Here is a 16,302-nt window from a genome sequence, read left to right on the forward strand (position 1 = left end):
GACAAAGACATTTCAGAGTAAGTCGGAGAGGTGGAGGGTTTCGGGTTGAGGGAGAGACCCGTGGGGATCATGCAGGACAAGAGAGGTTCATCACCCCCCCCCGCCCCCGCCTCAATGTCAGAATCAGGACCCGACACGAACATCTGGGTCCGCCACGTTCGACCCCCAATGTCTGTGTTGCAACTGCCTCTTGCATGCGCCTCACCGCCCCCCCCCCCCGCCCCTGATAATTTTAAAAAATTATCTTTTAAAAAAAATTTATTTCAGAGAGGAAGGGAGGAGATAGAAACATCAATGATGAATCACTGATCGGCTGCCTCCTGCACACCCCCCCACTGGGGATGGAGCCTGCAAACTGGGCAGGTGCCCTGACCGGGAATCGAGCCGGGACCTCCAGGTTCATAGGTCGACACTCAACCCCTGAGCCACACGGCTGGGCTCCATTTGCATCTAAATCTCTGTTTCCTGTGCTCCTTCTGATGCCGTGGGTTTTTCTTCCAGCCCCACACGGACATGGCTCTCTATGCTGCCGGAATGGAGCCGACTTCTCCGTCGGGGATGTGGGCAGCTGGGAAAGCCTGGGTGGGGGCAGAATGGGGACCAGGCTCCGTCCTTCCGGGGTACAGCCCAGGGCGCCTCCCTTCCTGCGGGACACCGGTGACGGCCCCGCACCCTCACCCGCGGGGTGACTGCCCCCGGAGCCCCCCTCGCGGTGTACCTGTTCCCGCAGCCGTGACTCAGGCGGCCCCACACCCCCGCACTGGCTCACAAAGCCACAGAGCGACGCAGAAATGTTTTTAAGAACCTGCCCCCTCCCTGTTTTGAAATGTCAAGCGCCTCAGCATTGAGAAGAAAAAAGCGTGACTCATGGCGGCTGACAAACAGCTCCGGGGAGGCACGGCGAGCGCGCCCAGGTCCGCCTCCCTGTTGGGAAGGGGCCGGGACCGAAGGAAAATTCCACTCCTTCCCGGCCGCCCCGCCGGGAATGCGGCAGCCTGGGCGCTTTCCAGCCCGGGCCCGGCCCGGGCTCTGGGTCCCCTCCATTCATGCTGGTCTCGACAGGAAATCGGGGCGAATGATGATTAATAACTGGAATAAAACCATTATCTCCCCGTGCCCAGTGCCATGCTCAGCCAGCCCTGCCTGCTCTGCCAGCCCGCCCGACTGCTGGTTTTCTTGAAGGGTGTTGGGTTGCTAAGCAACAGGGCTGGCAGCATCCATCAGGCCCGGCAATGTCAGCGCCAGAGTGTGGCCTGTGAGCACACTCGCTCCCTTCCCCTCCCCCTGTTCCCCTCCTCCGCGTACCCCTCCCCCCTCCCCCACGAAGCAAGGTCATTTGCATCTTGGGGACCAGGAGCCTGGTCAGGTGACTGTGTATGAAACATCACCGAGCAGCCCACGGAACACACGTGTTGTTTTTGTTGTTTTTGCTTATTGCAGAGCAGGGCATGTGACGTCGCTGAAAACACAGAGCCGTCTGTGCGCCTCCTCACGGAGCGGGAGCGCGGCCACCGTTCTCAGCCGGCGTCCTGCCACTCCGCCCGCGATCAGCTTCCTCCTGCCTCACAGCGTCTTGCTCATCTGCTGTCTGTCCGTGGCCACCCTCTCCCTTGGTCTGTGGTCTCCGGGCGATGGAGTTCTGGTTTGGGTGGGGACAAAGGGAGCCTGTTTCCAGGTGGGGTGTGGCCCTGGGGGGACGGCTGGGGGCCGCTGTGTGCCAGGCCTGTCCCTGCGGCGGTTCTGCCCTGGCAGCGCCTGTCTTCGGGCTCCACCTGGGCCCCCAGGCTGTGCCAGCTGATCAGGGGCCGGGGCCGGAGTGGAGGGCAGGGGGGACCTCAGCTCTGGGGATAGACAGACCCAGATCCACGTCCTTTCTCTTCCCCAAGCAGCTCCGGCACCTTGGCGAGTCTTCTCCCATTTCTGAGGGGGACGCACAGGAAACCGCCTCCCGGGTTATGGGGGGGGGGGGTGGTGAGGGGGTGAGGGGGGTCCGCGGGTGACCCTGCGCTCATGTGTCCCGGAAGGGGCAGGTATTTCAGAGCCGGAGGGAGCCACAGCTGACCCCCCCGGTTGGAAGAGCACTTAAGGTGTCCCCTGACCCCGGCCGGTGTGGCTCAGTGGGTGGAGCGTCCGCCTGCGGACTGAAGGGTCACGGGTTCGATTCCAGTCGGGAGCACATGCCCCGGTTGTGGGTTCAATCGCCAGTGGGGGGTGTGCGAGAGGCAGCCGGTCAATGATTCTCTCTCATCACTGATGTCTCTCTCTCCCTCTCCCGTCCTCTCTGAAATCAATACAAATATATATATTTTTAAAAAGATGTCACCTGGCTCAGCCAGCACCCAGGGCTGAGGGGATTCTAGCTCCTCCCTCTCCCAGGGGAGAAGCAGAGCCAGAGGCCACTCCGCAGCGGCCCTCGGGCCCGGGAGGGTCCGACCTCTCAGACTCCCGGCCCAGTGGCTTCCTTCCTGCCCCCGTAGCTACTGCCTTCCTTGGAGCTGTCTCTGGGCTTTACGGCTTCGCAGGGGCCAGTGTCCCTCACTGTGGAACAGGCCACGTCATGAAAAAGGGTCTTTCCCTCGTTGTCACCTTTGCCCTCAATCAAGTGACTGTGGATGGATTGGCCAATGTCCCGCCGTCGGTTCACCCCTGTGCCAATAGCACCTTGCGCACCGTCACCAGCTTTACGTGAGTCTTGTTGTCAGGTAGACACAGTCCTCCCGCTTCTCCGACTTTGTCTTGGTTCTTCTTACCTGCGGTGTTTTGTTAGGATTCCATGAAGTCTAGATAGGCCACGATGTATACAATGGCAGAGCCCTAGTCCACAAGTTCCGTGACACAATCCCCAGGCATTTCATGGTTACGCTCTGTAAGTTCCTCATGTAGGTTGTGTGGACGAAAGGGGCCACATGCTGACCTGACCAGCTCAGGGAAGGCCTGCATGGCGGTCTTGCAAACTCAGAGACCTGAAGTAACCTCAAGGATGGCCTGAAATTAGACTTTAACTACAAGCAGTTATGGTGGGTGGTCACCACCTAGGCCAGTATCTTCCCTGACAAGATCAACCTTTACCTTAACTGAGCCTGTTGTCCTTTTGCATCTACGATAACATATCATTGAAATGTCAGGGTAACTTGTAACTCCCCCCTCCTCACCCCCCCATCAGGGCACAACCAAATGCCCTGGGGCCAGGACAGAGACCACAAATTCGTCATTGTTTTGTTGTTATCATGTTAATTGTCGACTGTTAACTATCCTGCACCCACCTAAGTAAACGAAGTGTGTGTCTATCATTTTACTCTTTATCCAATCCCAGAGGTTCCCCCCTCCCCCACTTTGCTTGCTCCCGCCTCCCTAATCTATCACCGATGAATTCCATGTAACCCACCTCCGTCCCCTCCTTTGATTGCAATGTATTAAAACAGGTGAAAAAACGCCATTCTCTGGAGCATCATCCCATGTCGGTTGAGATTCTGCTTCCTGGCAATTGTCAACAGTTTGGCTCAAATACAAAAAATTTTTTTTACAAGTTTGAATGTTTTTACGTTAACAGTTCAAGGTTCAAATGTACATTGCCCTTTTGAATTGGGAATTCCCACGCTGAGAAACTAATTTAAAAGTGGATCTAAGCAGTGATACCATCCCTGCGATGTCTATCAGAAGCAAATAGAAATCCAGGCAGCCTGAGATCGCCACAAGTAGAGGCATACCAAATGAGTTCACCACGCAAAGTTTCAAATCCTACAATGAACCAGTCCCCGCGAGCAGGAGTCAGCAAGTGATACAAATGCCAGAGTAGGTCCCGGCAACTTCCGCTACTAGAACTATCAAATAAATATATTTAAATGATTGAAGACTGAAAAGAAGGCATGGAAATGTAGAAAGAGGTCAAGGCATTATTTAAAAGAATGAAGTGGATTTAGAAAGAAACCTAGTACTAATAAAAATAAAAATCGAGTCATAAAATTAAAAACTCAGTGGAGAGACCAGACCAAGCCGGAGAAGAACTGGGGAATTGGAAGGGAGAGCAGAGGGAATTGCACAGAAAGCAGCTCAGGAAGATGACAGCTGGAAATCTGAGTGACGGGACACGTAGGACAGGACAGGAAGTCCCAGCATACACACGAGGGGCTTTCCAGAGGGCAAGAGGATAAATAATGGGGAGAAACAGCACTCAAAGCGACCATGGCCAAGACATTTTTAGAATTGATTGAAGACTGGAATCCTAAAAAGCAAGAAGCCCTCCAGAAAGAGCTGAGCAGAATTAAAACCTCTGTAGTTGAGAGGGAAAGGGAGAATCAATAAAACTCAAACAATCCAACAAAGAAAAAGAAACAAACAAACAAAGTAGGAAAGTACAAAATAGGTCAATATGATAGGAGAAAATACAATACACACAAATAGGAAAAGTTATTCAGTTATAAGATAGAGATGTATGAATAGGCTACAGGGGTGGGCAAACTTTTTGACTCGAGGGCCACAATGGGTTCTTAAACGGGACCGGAGGCCGGAACAAAAGCATGGATGGAGTGTTTGTGTGAACTAATATAAATTCAAAGTAAACATCATTACATAAAAGGGTACGGTCTTTTTTTTTTTAGTTTTATTCATTTCAAACGGGCCGGATCCGGCCCGCGGGCCGTAGTTTGCCCACGGCTGGGCTACACACACGTATGTGCGCGTGCACACACACAACCCAGCGTGCCATTTGTTTGCAAGACTAAAGCAGAAAGGTTGGAAACAAGGTAATGTGGAAATACACACCCAGAGATGCCAACCAAAAGAAAGCTAGTGCAGCTCTCATAACATCAGACAAACAGGCTTCAAGTGTGAAAGCGCCGTTAGGGAGAAAACTCGTCGCTGTCTGATAAACGGAACTGTCCATTAAGCCGCCTGGGTTGCATCTAGCAAGGCTACCTTAAAAAAAATCTATAGAGCAAAAATGTAATAACAACAGGGAAAGACTGAGGAACCCACAGCCATAGTGGGAGATTGTCACATACCTCAGAGTAACTGAAAAACCAGGAAGACAGCAAAGGAGAAAGATTATAGAAGATTGGAACAACACAACGAAGAGGCTCGAGCAATAATCACAAATGTGGTTCTATATTCAGGAATAGAGCACATATGTTCTTTCTAAACAAACAGGAAAACAACATAGGAGTTGATTATATACTAGATTTTATGAGGCCATTTTATGTAAAGTTTAAAAACGTATAAAACTATACTGTATAATATTTGTGGAGCAATTAGGCCCCACATGCAGGCGGTGGGTTTGTCTGCGTGTGGATGGAGGGAAAGGGGACGAGAGGGGCAGGTTAAGATTCTCAGGTGCATTTCAGTATCTGAAGTGCGTTTGAAAAAGAACTTAAGTGAAAGGAAAGGTCAGCTTCCTGTCCAGGTCCAGCGGGAGTCCACCCCTAAGCCCGTCCCTCCCACGGATTCCAGCGAAGTCTGCACGGGCCTGGCGGGCGGATTGGAGCAGGGAGCCGAGACCTGAAGAGCAATCCATTCAGGGGCAAGTTACTACTTTCTCCTCTTCTCTGTCCCAACTCTGATTGGAGAGCAGGCTGGTCGTGGAACTAAAATTCTGAGGGAAACCCTATATTTTGGCCAGAAGACCGAGAAAAGGGGTCCTTGGGAGCTCATGGGTATGAGGCATCGAGGAGAGACGTGGAGACAGGGGATCCCAAATGCTGTGTGTGAACCACCTCAAACCCTGGGCTCAGCCTGGCGTTGCTTGTGCCGGGACAGGCCAGTTTGTGACGCTGGAAGCCACAGACTGAAGAGAAGGCAGAGCTAATGGCCTGAACGCAATGGGTTGATTGCCTGCTAAAACCAAACAAGACAAAATCAACACCTTCTAGAGCAGCGGCCGCCAACCGTGGTCTGTGAGGTCCGTCTGAAAGGTGGGCGACTGCTGTTCCAGAGCTTGCTTTTTTAAAAAATGGGATCTAGCCCTGGCCGGTGTGGCTCAGTGGATAGAGCGTTGGCCTGTCGACTGAAGGGTCCTGGGTTCGATTCCGGTCAAGGTCACCTGCCCAGGTTGCCGGCTCAATCCCCAGTAGGGGGCGTGCTGGAGGTAGCTGATCCATGATTCTCTCTCATCATGGATATTTCTGTCTCTCTCTCTCTCCCTCTACCTTCCTCTCTGAAATCAACAAAAATATATATTTTAAAAAGGGATCTAAAGTCTTACAGTATAATATTTAAAATATGCAAGATACAATTAAACTTACTTGACATGGGAGAACCAGGGAAATGGGACCTATTCTCAAAGGAAAAGGGAATCAATGATGGTAACCCTGAGCTGGCCCAGAGGTTGGAAATTACCCAACAAATACTTCATGGCAGTGATTAGAATCATGCCCGCGGGTAAAGGAAACACCCTCAGATGGAAAGAAAGAAGTGGTCAACAGGGAAATAGAAACAATATAAAACCCCACACACAATGGAAATTTTATGATATGAAATAAAATGATAATATCTTAAAAAATTCTTTGAACAGATTCAATAGCAGAATGGAGATGACAGAGGAGTCAGCGAATTTCACGACATTTAAAACTTCCAAACTGAAGGACAGAGAGAAAACTAATTGAAGAAAAAACAAAACAAAACAGTCTCGGGAGCTTGTGGGACAAGATCAAAGGTGTAACGTTCCGGTCCTGGGAGCAGCCGTGGGGGAGGACAGAGATTGGAGCAGAAAATATATTTGAGGAATTGCTCGCTGAAAGTGTCCCAAATTTGGTTAAAAAGCATGTATTTGTACATTCAAGAAACTCAGCAAATCTCAAACAGGATGAACGAAAAGTGTAGCCTGCCCAGACGCATCATAAATGTTCTCTGTTGAAAACAAAATATAACGGAAAGATCTTGAAAGCACCCAAGATGAGCAACATTATGTCTAGGGGACAATGACTCACATGACAGAGGATCACAAACCAGAGAGGCCAGAAGACAGAGGAAGGACAGCTTTTAAGAGCTGAAAGGAAAGAGCTGTTGATTCAGAATCCTATATCCAGAGAAAAGAAGCCTCAGAAATGAAGGTGAAATAAAGACATGCTCAGGTGAGGGAAAAGTAAGAGAATTCGTTGCCAGCAGAGCTGTCCTATATAATAAAAGGGGAATATGCAAATTGACCCTAACAGCAGAACGACCCCCGGACCAGTCTCTATGAGGCGCACTGACCACCTCTTGGTCCCTTCCCCCAGCCATCAGGCTCCGATCACCCGATGGTGAACAGGGAACCGGGATGGGTGGTGGTAGGGGGGTGGGGCCAGCTGCAGGCAGCTAGGGAAGATGGTTCTGATCGCAGACCAGGCCTAGGGACCATACCCGCGCACGAATTTCGTGTGCCAGGCCTCTAGTTTTAAAAGAAATGCTCAAGGGAGCCCTACAGGCTGAAGTGAACTGATACCAGAGGGAAACTCGGAACTTGAGGAACGAAGGAAGGGCAACAGAAATGGTAAATAACTCAGTAAACCTAACAGACTCTTTTCTTTCTCCTCTTAAGTTTTTAAAATAATGTCTAAAGCAAAGATGGTGACATTAATAGTGTCCTCTATAGATTTAGGAATAATACAGTTATGACAAAACAGAAACAGGAGGAGAGTAAAAGGATTTATATGGTTGTAAGGCTTCTGTGTTTTACTATAAAGTGGTAAAAGAGTAACTTGACTGTGAAAGCTTAGAAATGTATATTGTAATCTCTAGAACTGTCACTCAAAATATAATACAAAGAAATATAACCAAAAAGCCAACAGATACATTAAGATGAATACTTAAAAAATTCAAGTAACTCAAAGAAGACAGAAAAGAGTGAACATAAACAGAAAACAAATACTAAAACGATAGTCCTAAATCCAACCATACCCAAAATTACATTAAATGTAAATGATCTAAACACACCAATTAAAAAACAGAGATTGTCAGATTGGATAAAAAAAGAAGAGCCAAATATTAGATTTAAAAAAAGGACCCAAGCTATCTACATATAATAACATAGGTTAAAAAGGCAAATACAATAAAATGATAAAACCAGGTGGTAGGTACCCATGAGTTAATTATATTACTTGTTATTATACTCAATATATTTGAAATTGTTATAATTATCCTATCTAATAATAGACAAACATGGTAATTGACCATACCTTTGCTATACCTCCCATTGGCTAATCAGCGAGATATGCAAATTAACCGCCAACGAAGATGGCGGTTAATTTGCATACTGCAGGCAGGGCGGGACAGTGCCATCCTGCCTGCCCTGCACCATCTGGGCCCTGCTATCTGCGATCCTGGGCGGGGTGGGGGGAGGGTCCCATGTGCGACCGGACCCGGGGCGGCCGGGTGGGGCAGCAGCGATCCGCCGGGCCACCCGGGCGTCCCGTGTGTGACCGGGGGCGGCGCCCCAACCCCCCGATCGGCCCTGCCCTGTACACGACCCGGGGGTGGCACCCCAACCCCCGGATCGGCTCTGCCCTGTGCGCGACCCGGGGAGGTGGGGCAGGGCACCTAGGGATCGGCCTGCCATCTGCCACCCGGGGAGCGGGCCTAAGCCAGCAGGTGGTTATCTCCCAAGGGGTCCCAGACTGTGAGAGGGCACAAGTGGGGCTGAGGGACACCTCACCCACCCCCCCACCCCTGCCAGTGCACAAATTTTTGTGCACCGGGCCTCTAGTTATTAATAATAATAAAAGGAGGTTGGAAAAAGAAAATTTCTCCAAAAACCTCCCATAATTTCCTTTTGCACCTGAAGTAAAATCATATAAGATCTTAAGATGCCTGGCCCCTCAAGTCCCCTATATAACTAGACAGTGTGGGAGCCAGGGACAAGATCAGGAATCAGGCGGCCAGACTTCAAGTTTTACTGCTTCCCTGTTGAGCATGGTCAAAGAACTTACCCTCTTTCAACCTCAGAAGGCTTCAACTGTCAAACAGACATAACAGTACTTAACCCTAGGGGTTTATTTTGAGAATTAAAGGAGATCATGTGGAAAAAACACTCGTTACTTGGCACATGCCTCACATTTATTTTATTTTATACTAGAGGCCCGGTGCACAAAATCCGTGCATGGGTGCGATCCCTAGGCCTGGCCGGCGATCGAAGCACGAGCATCTGGAGTGGAAGGGCAGGTCCCAGCTGACCTTTGGCCCTGGGCAGCACCTGGACCCCCGCATGCCCCTCTCTGCCTGAGTCACAGAGCCCGAGTCCCCACACGGAGATGCGGTGAGTGCGGCTGGACGCCATGGGCTGGGGTGCAGCGTGGGCCTCTGGGCCACCCAGCGGGGCCACATGGAAGCCTGGTGGGCAGCGTGTTCTCTCCCGGCTGGCCGGCCTTGCAGACCGGCTCCTGTGTGAACCCATGGGGAGCCCGACGGCCCCTGCAGTCCCGGCGGCTGCGGCCCAGCTCACCTGGAAGAGGCCACGCGGGTGCCGGGTGGGTTCCTCATGGGCGCCTGGCACCTGAGCATGGGGGCTTCCCCGGTGCATGAGCCCTGGCATCCTGGGGGAGGGTAGCAGCGGGAGAAAGCCCCCGTCCCCAGGTAGCTGGTCAGAGGTCAGGGCGCATCGCCTACGCCTGCCATGTTCCGCACCACCCCCTTGGTGGTCAGCGAGTGGTAGAACTCCCTGTCTCCAGGTCGAACAACCGCCTGAGGGGACAATTTTTATATTGGGCTTTTATTATATAGGATACTTTTTATTGTTGATAGTATTACAGATATCTCCCATTTCCACCCCCATTTCCTCCTCCTCCCAGCCCCTACCCACCCCCATGCCTCACATTTAAATATATACTGGTATATATATTTGTATTGATTTTAGAGAGGAATGGAGAGGGAGAGAGAGAGAGAGAAACATCAGTGATGAGAAAGAATCATTGATCAGATGCCTCATGCACACCCCCCTACTGCAGATTGAGCCCTCAACCCAGGCATGTGCCCTTGACCAGAATCTAACCCTTGACTCTTCAGTCCACAGGCCGACACTCTATCCACTGAGTCAAACCGGCTAGGGCATGCCTCACATTTTATATGCTCAGAATAAACGCTACTGATTTCGGCTGTGGGGAGGGGCCTGGTGGGGCCACCGGGCTTGCTTGTAGACGGTCAGGCGTAGCGGCTGCAAGGAAGAGATTGCCAAGTACATGCCTTAGCAAGATGGGAATCGCTCTCTTCCAATCCTGTAACAGCCCAGAGGTCACCCCTCCGGCCTGGCGGGTCAGCTCTCTGTCCTCAATATGTTTTACATCTCTGTGCTCAAGGAGATGGTCCGTTCTCGTCCTCTCCTTCCAAGCAGAAAGGGGGAAGGAGATTGGGGGTGGGGAGAGGGTTATGCTCTAATTCTTTGAGGGGCAAGATCAAGATGTAAGCCCCATCACTTCTGCTAACATTACCTAGTCACATGACCACACCCGTGCAAGGCAGGCTGGGAAATGTAGTCTTCGTCAGATGGCCATGTTGCCCGCTAAAACGTTGCGCTGTGGAAGAACAGAACTCGGGGGGCAACCAGCAGCCTCCTGTCACTGCCACGGACCTCAGAGAAGGGCAGGCGTGAGAGTTGCTTCTCCAAAGGGCCCTTTGCCAGATTCCCACAGCAGCAAAGCGTTCGCAGAGCCAAGCTCCCCACGAACCGGAGGGGGTTTAGGAAATGATTCAGGCAGCCTGGCTGACTCAGGCGTGGAGCGTCCTGGAGAGAGAAGTGGCCACACAGGCCTCTGGGGCTGGGGGCTTAGTTAATAATAATGATGATGACTTTGGCCCAGAGAGCTTCCTGAGGCTGATGAATGACTGGCGGGTCGCCGCCCGCGGTCTATCAGCGCCTCCCAGCCTCACATCCACCCACAGGAAGTCCCTGGTACGCCCGCCTATTACTGCCTGAGTCTCACAAAGTGAAAATGAATGGGCGCTTCAGTGGAACTTGGAGGAAAACGCGGTGACCATTGTGTGTGGCCACCGGGCCATCATGGTTTTTTTCCAGGCACATTTCCTGCGTTTTCTTTGGTTCTCTTTCTGGCTTCCCTCTGCTCACGGCGGTGCGGGCAGCGCAGCTGGCCCTGAAGATTAGCTCTAATCCCCTGGCTATTTATAGCCGCTCTGTCACCATGCATGTGATTCCCTGTTTAAATGTGTCCTCCCAGCCCAGCCAGTGTGGCTCAGTGGTTGAGCTTCAACCTATGAACCAGGAGGTCATGGTTCGATTCCCGGTCAGGGCACATGCCTGGGTTTCGGGCTCTATCCCCAGTGTGGGGTGTGCAGGAGGCAGCTGATTGATGACTCTCTCTCATATTTGATGTTACTCTCTCTCTCTTTCCCTCTCCCTTTCTCTCTCTGAGTTCAATAAAAATATATATTAAAGCCCTAGCCAGTTTGGCTCAGTGGATAGAGCATTGGCCTGCAGACTAAAGGGTCCCGGGTTCGATTCCGGTCAGGGGCACATGCCCGGGTTGCAGGCTCAATCCCCAATAGGGGGCATGTAGGAGGCAGCCAATCAATGATTCTCTCTCATCATTGATGTTTCTTTCTCTCTCTCCCTCTCCCTTCTTTCTGAAATCAATAAAAAAAATATATTTAAAAAAAATTTGATCAGTTTCCCAAGAGAACAGCTGGAAGCAGAAAGGCAGGTGTAGACGTGGTTGTAGAGAGGAGTCTAACAGCGTTGACCTGTGGGCAGTGGAGAGAACCCGGGGCGGGCTCGGGTCACCGGGGCCTCCTTGCCTGCGAGGCCTCCCACTGCTCGCCTGGCCCCAGCTCTGGGCCAGTAGATGTAATTGGTGAAATAAGCATGTTTTCCTCAGCCACGAGCCCTGCTCCAGGGAACTGGCGTTTATCGATGGCTCCAGATTTGCTGTCCTGCTACTTACACTCCTCCCTTCTTGTCTGGCTTGTGATTGGCATCTGGGAGGACTTGCCAAGCGAAAGGTACAAGCCCTGCGCCAGGATCTCCCCAGCGCCTCTCGTCCCTGCGGCTTAGTGAGCCGAGGGCGCCCGGCATCGGCAGGACCCTGCCTCGTGGAGGTGGCACCTGGGCCATCAGAAACCTTCCACCTGATTCTACACGGGACCCCCAGGTGGGCTTCAGACAGCACCCCACCCCCCCGAATTAAAACAAGTGGAGGGACAGCTAGAAAACGCCCTGCAACCAGGAAGGTGTTGGCGGCTGCTACACCAGGGCGGAGGTGGAGATAGAGAAACGGAAGCCTGGCCGGGGAGCAGGTAGGTGGGAGCGGGATTAAGGACTTAGAAATGCTCGCTTCCTCCTGTTGTCCCTATGAGAGCTGATAAGGGCAGTTCAGGGTTTTGGGGGGAGACGTGGAAAAGAATGAGGGACTTTAATCACCAGGGACCTTTCCAGCTTCCGGTTCCCCAGAGGTCCCCCCCCCGGCACCATTTGCCTCCAGAAGTTCAAGGGTGCCAAAGGCAGGGGAGGGAGCCCGGGAAATGGAGCCCCGGGAAGGACGCTGTGACCCGCCGCTGTCTCTGGGCGGGGCCTTCTGCTTTCCCCTCTTTTCAGCCCAGGGCAGGATGGAGCTGCGATGGCTCAGGTAGACCCGAGGCTTCATGTCCGAGCAGCATGCTTGACCCAGACATGTATGTGCACATACGCATAGCGATCATTAAAACTAGGCGAGGCGGTAGGGGATAGCAAGGTTTTCATACGTGAAAACCAGCGACTAGCTGAGCACACACAGACCTTCCTGCTAAGTGACTGTCTCAGAAGATGGAGCAGGAAGTCATGGCCTCTTGGAGCTCTGAGAGCCGAGCACACACACACACACCTTACCTAACCTGTTTCCGGGTGACTTTGCCCCTAACTGCGCCCCGAAGAGCAGTGTGGTCTAAGGGAAGGAATGGAGGCTGGAAGCCAAGGGTCACGTGGATTCCAGGTCCGCTGTCCCGCCGGCGGTGAGGCGAGTCGAAGGAGCTCTGGGCCCTCGTTCGTTCCTTCCCATCGCGGCTCCACTGTCACCACACGCTGGCCGGCCCTCGAGTAGCGTGGTTTGCTGAGCGTCACTTTGTTGTGTGTTGATGAGGGAACAGCGGGTCCCGGTCAGGCCGTCTGCGTGCAGCTGGTGGTGCCCCTGGTCTCCGGACTCAGAGCTGCACGTGGGCGGAGCTGGTGTGTCCATTGTCCCGCCCGAGTGAGTGTGGGCGTGGGAGAGTGGCCCTGAGATGGGAGGGCGGCCTGTGCAGGGGGGTCCCCCCTTGCACCCCAAGTCCCTGGGACCGGCTCCTGCCACCTGAGATCCTGCAGTGGAATAAGTGGGTTGAGAATCATTCTCTTACTTGTTCTAGTTCATCTTTCTTAAATGTCTGTGCGGCTCACACTTACCGCCCGTGTGATGGCGGGTGGGTATGTGCGGCTCACACTTACTGTCCGTGTGACGGTGGGTGCGTATGTGCGGCTCACGCTTACCGCCCGTGTGACGGCGGGTGGGTATGTGTGGCTCACACTTACCACCCGTGTGACAGCGGGTGTGTCTGTGCGGCTCACACTTACCACCCGTGTGATGGCGGGTGGGTATGTGCAGCTCACACTTACCACCCGTGTGACGGCGGGTGGGTATGTGCAGGCTCACGCTTCATGCCCCTGTGACGGCGGGCGCATTTTGGGCCTTTGTTTAGGAGTTTGGTGGCGCTTTGACCAGAGAGACGCCGCAGGAACCTGGCCCTCGTTGACCTCAATGACCTCTGGCCCAGCTGCGTCTGTGATACGTCGTTTCACTTACAGTCAGTTTCCAAGGCCGATCAAGAGTCACGACGCATCTGTAGCACGAACATCGCCTCCTCGTCCTTGAGCAGAGCTGACACACCTGGCAGTCCCGACGGCACCAGGAGAGGACAGACAGCTGCTGCCCGCTCCCCAGGAGGCCGCGCGGCTGGTGCCCAGGGCCTTACTCTGCACGCACTCCCTCTTCCCAGAGCATCTTCTTATCCTGGGAAGTGAGCAATCCCGGCTTCCTGGGGGCTGGGGGGGCATGGCCTCCCTCTGTCCGGGGAGAGTGCCCAGTGCCCAGTGCCTGGGGTGGGAAGTAAACTGGACCCCACCTCGGAGGGCGGGGAGGGAGGAGCTCCCGGCTGGTCTCTGAGGGCAGCTCCGGGCAGGAGAAGCCAGGAGACGGCCGGGCCCAGAGAGGGGCTCCCCGAGGAGCACTACCCCCATGTCCAGCCTCAGGATGAGGACTTGCCGCCGGGCTTGCTCCTGCGCCGGTGGACCCACCTCGGAGGGTGGTGCAGCCGCCATTTGCTTACCTGCCTGCCCCCTCGGTGCCCTCGGTCGCTGGGAGCGAGAGGCCGGAGGCGGTGATCACACTCACCCGTGTGGCTCTCCTCTCCTTTCCAGCGGCTTCCGGAGACTTCCTCCTCCATCCTGCTCACCACAAGTGGGTGAGATGTAACCACAGGCGCCAGGCCCAGAGCGGCGGGTGACGTCTCAGATCACACAGCACGGCTCTGCTCAGGGATGGAGGGTCTGTCCTGAAGACAGTGTTTCTCGTCCGCCAGAGCCTCCTGTTGAGGTGCGGTGTGTCAGCCTTCCCAGTGTGCTCAGGACCCCGATTTCCAATTCTAAGACTGGGTATAGCCCGGCCGCATGGCTCAGTGGTTGAGCATCTACCTATGAACCAGGAGGTCACAGTTTGATTCCCGGTCAGGGCACATGCCCGGGTTGTGGGCTCGATCCCCAGTGTGGGGTGTGCAGGAGGCAGCCGATCCATGATTCTCTCTCATCATTGATGTTTCTCTCTCTCTCTCTCTCTCTCTCTCTCTCTCTCTCTCTCTCCCTTTCTCTCTGAAATCAATAAATATATTTAAAAATAAATCTATAATAGTAACAGGGTAATATGCTAATTAGACCGAACGTCTCTGAACGTCATTCTGGACGTCCTTCCTGACGAAGTAGGGGCAAGAGGGAAGCCAGCCGGGATCCCGGGTGCCTGTGGGCATCCAGAGGAGGGAAGCCCGGGTCCCAGGTGCCAGAGGGAAGCTGGTGCTGGCAGCCGTGGGAAGGAAGGCCTACTCTTGCACGAATTTTCATGCATTGGGCCTCTAGTAAAGAAATAAAAATGAAACTGGGTACATGCTGGCCAACTGGGGCAAGCGGGTCACCGTGGGCCCCCCACCTGTGCAGAGGGGACGTGGGGAGCGGCCGTGCGGGGCCTGCGTCTCCAGCAGCCTCGGGCCCTTGTCCACCTGGGAAAACTCAAGGCCTTCAAGCATTAAACACAATGCAGGGAGCTGGTGGGAGGACTCAGATGCCAAACCATGACAAACACCCAGAGATGAACAATAGCAGACGCCGTGGCCGCCCCTTGGCCGCAGAGACAAAGGGAAGGGGTAGAGCTGTGGGATGCAGAGGCCGGAAACTGCAGGCAGGAAAGCCTAGCCTCAGGCAGAGGGGCCGCCGCTGGCTCCTCCCTGCCCCTCGCCCTCGGGCTCCCACCAGGACTTTCTCCTCTTTTGGACCCTCTGGGGGTGGGCACTGTAAGCCAGTGCTGGGCTCACCCACCAGGGGGAGGGCTCCCTCCCTGGTCCGTGCAGGGAGCTCTGGGCTCCCTCACACGGTGGCCTCAGTGCTGACACAGGCGTGGACTCATCCCCTGACATCAGCTCCCTCGATCAGAGCTCAGCATCATCAGACATGTGAGCCGAATGGGAGCTCCCAGATCATCTGCTCAGAGAGGAACAGAGCCCGGCTGCTGACGGAGGGATGGGGGTGCCGGCGCCAGGACCAGGACAGGGTCCGCCTCTGAGCTCAGGGCCCTGGGCCGGAGGCTGCAGTCCCACTGCATTGGTGCTGAGCGGGGACCAGACCCCGCCCTCCCGTAGTGACAGGCGGACAGGAGCCCCAGACACCTGCAGTTGCTTATTGATGAGAAAGCAACTTCCGCAGGAAAGCGAGTGTGTCCTCCAGTCTCACCCACCTCTGTGCAGAGCTGTGCCCGGAGGGGACACCAAGAAGCCAAGCCTTCATTTCACGGAATAATGGGATTTAGATGAATTTAAAAATTTTCTATTTTGTTCCTCAGTCACATGATGTTGCTTTAATAGACTGTATGTATCATCCTATAGAATAAAGAGCTAATATGCTAATTAGACCGACCAGCAGAACGACCTTCTGACGTCTTTTCGGACAACCTTCCGGACGAAGCCAGGCTGTGAGGGCCGAGCCCCTTGCAGAATTCGTGCATTGGGCTCTAGTCTGTATAATATGTAGGTTATTCACCAATACTTAGTGTGTCCCTACCATTCAGACTTCCGCAGCGTTTACTGGGTGCTTAGTATCCAGCGTGTCTCTCCTCTGTCCTC

The 16,302-nt window shown here is 53.5% G+C and overlaps 1 long non-coding RNA gene across 1 annotated transcript; it reads left to right on the forward strand.

Moving 5' to 3' along the window:
• Positions 1-11,898: 11,898 nt before the first annotated feature.
• Positions 11,899-14,701, forward strand: LOC111823565. Its single transcript, XR_002826618.1, has 3 exons — positions 11,899-12,065; positions 13,621-13,938; positions 14,339-14,701. It is a non-coding gene; the product is annotated as an uncharacterized LOC111823565 (long non-coding RNA).
• Positions 14,702-16,302: the final 1,601 nt, after the last annotated feature.

This window comes from Myotis lucifugus, unplaced genomic scaffold (genome assembly GCF_000147115.1).
Source record: "Myotis lucifugus unplaced genomic scaffold, Myoluc2.0 scaffold_557, whole genome shotgun sequence".
In the NCBI taxonomy this organism is placed as follows: domain Eukaryota; kingdom Metazoa; phylum Chordata; class Mammalia; order Chiroptera; family Vespertilionidae; genus Myotis; species Myotis lucifugus.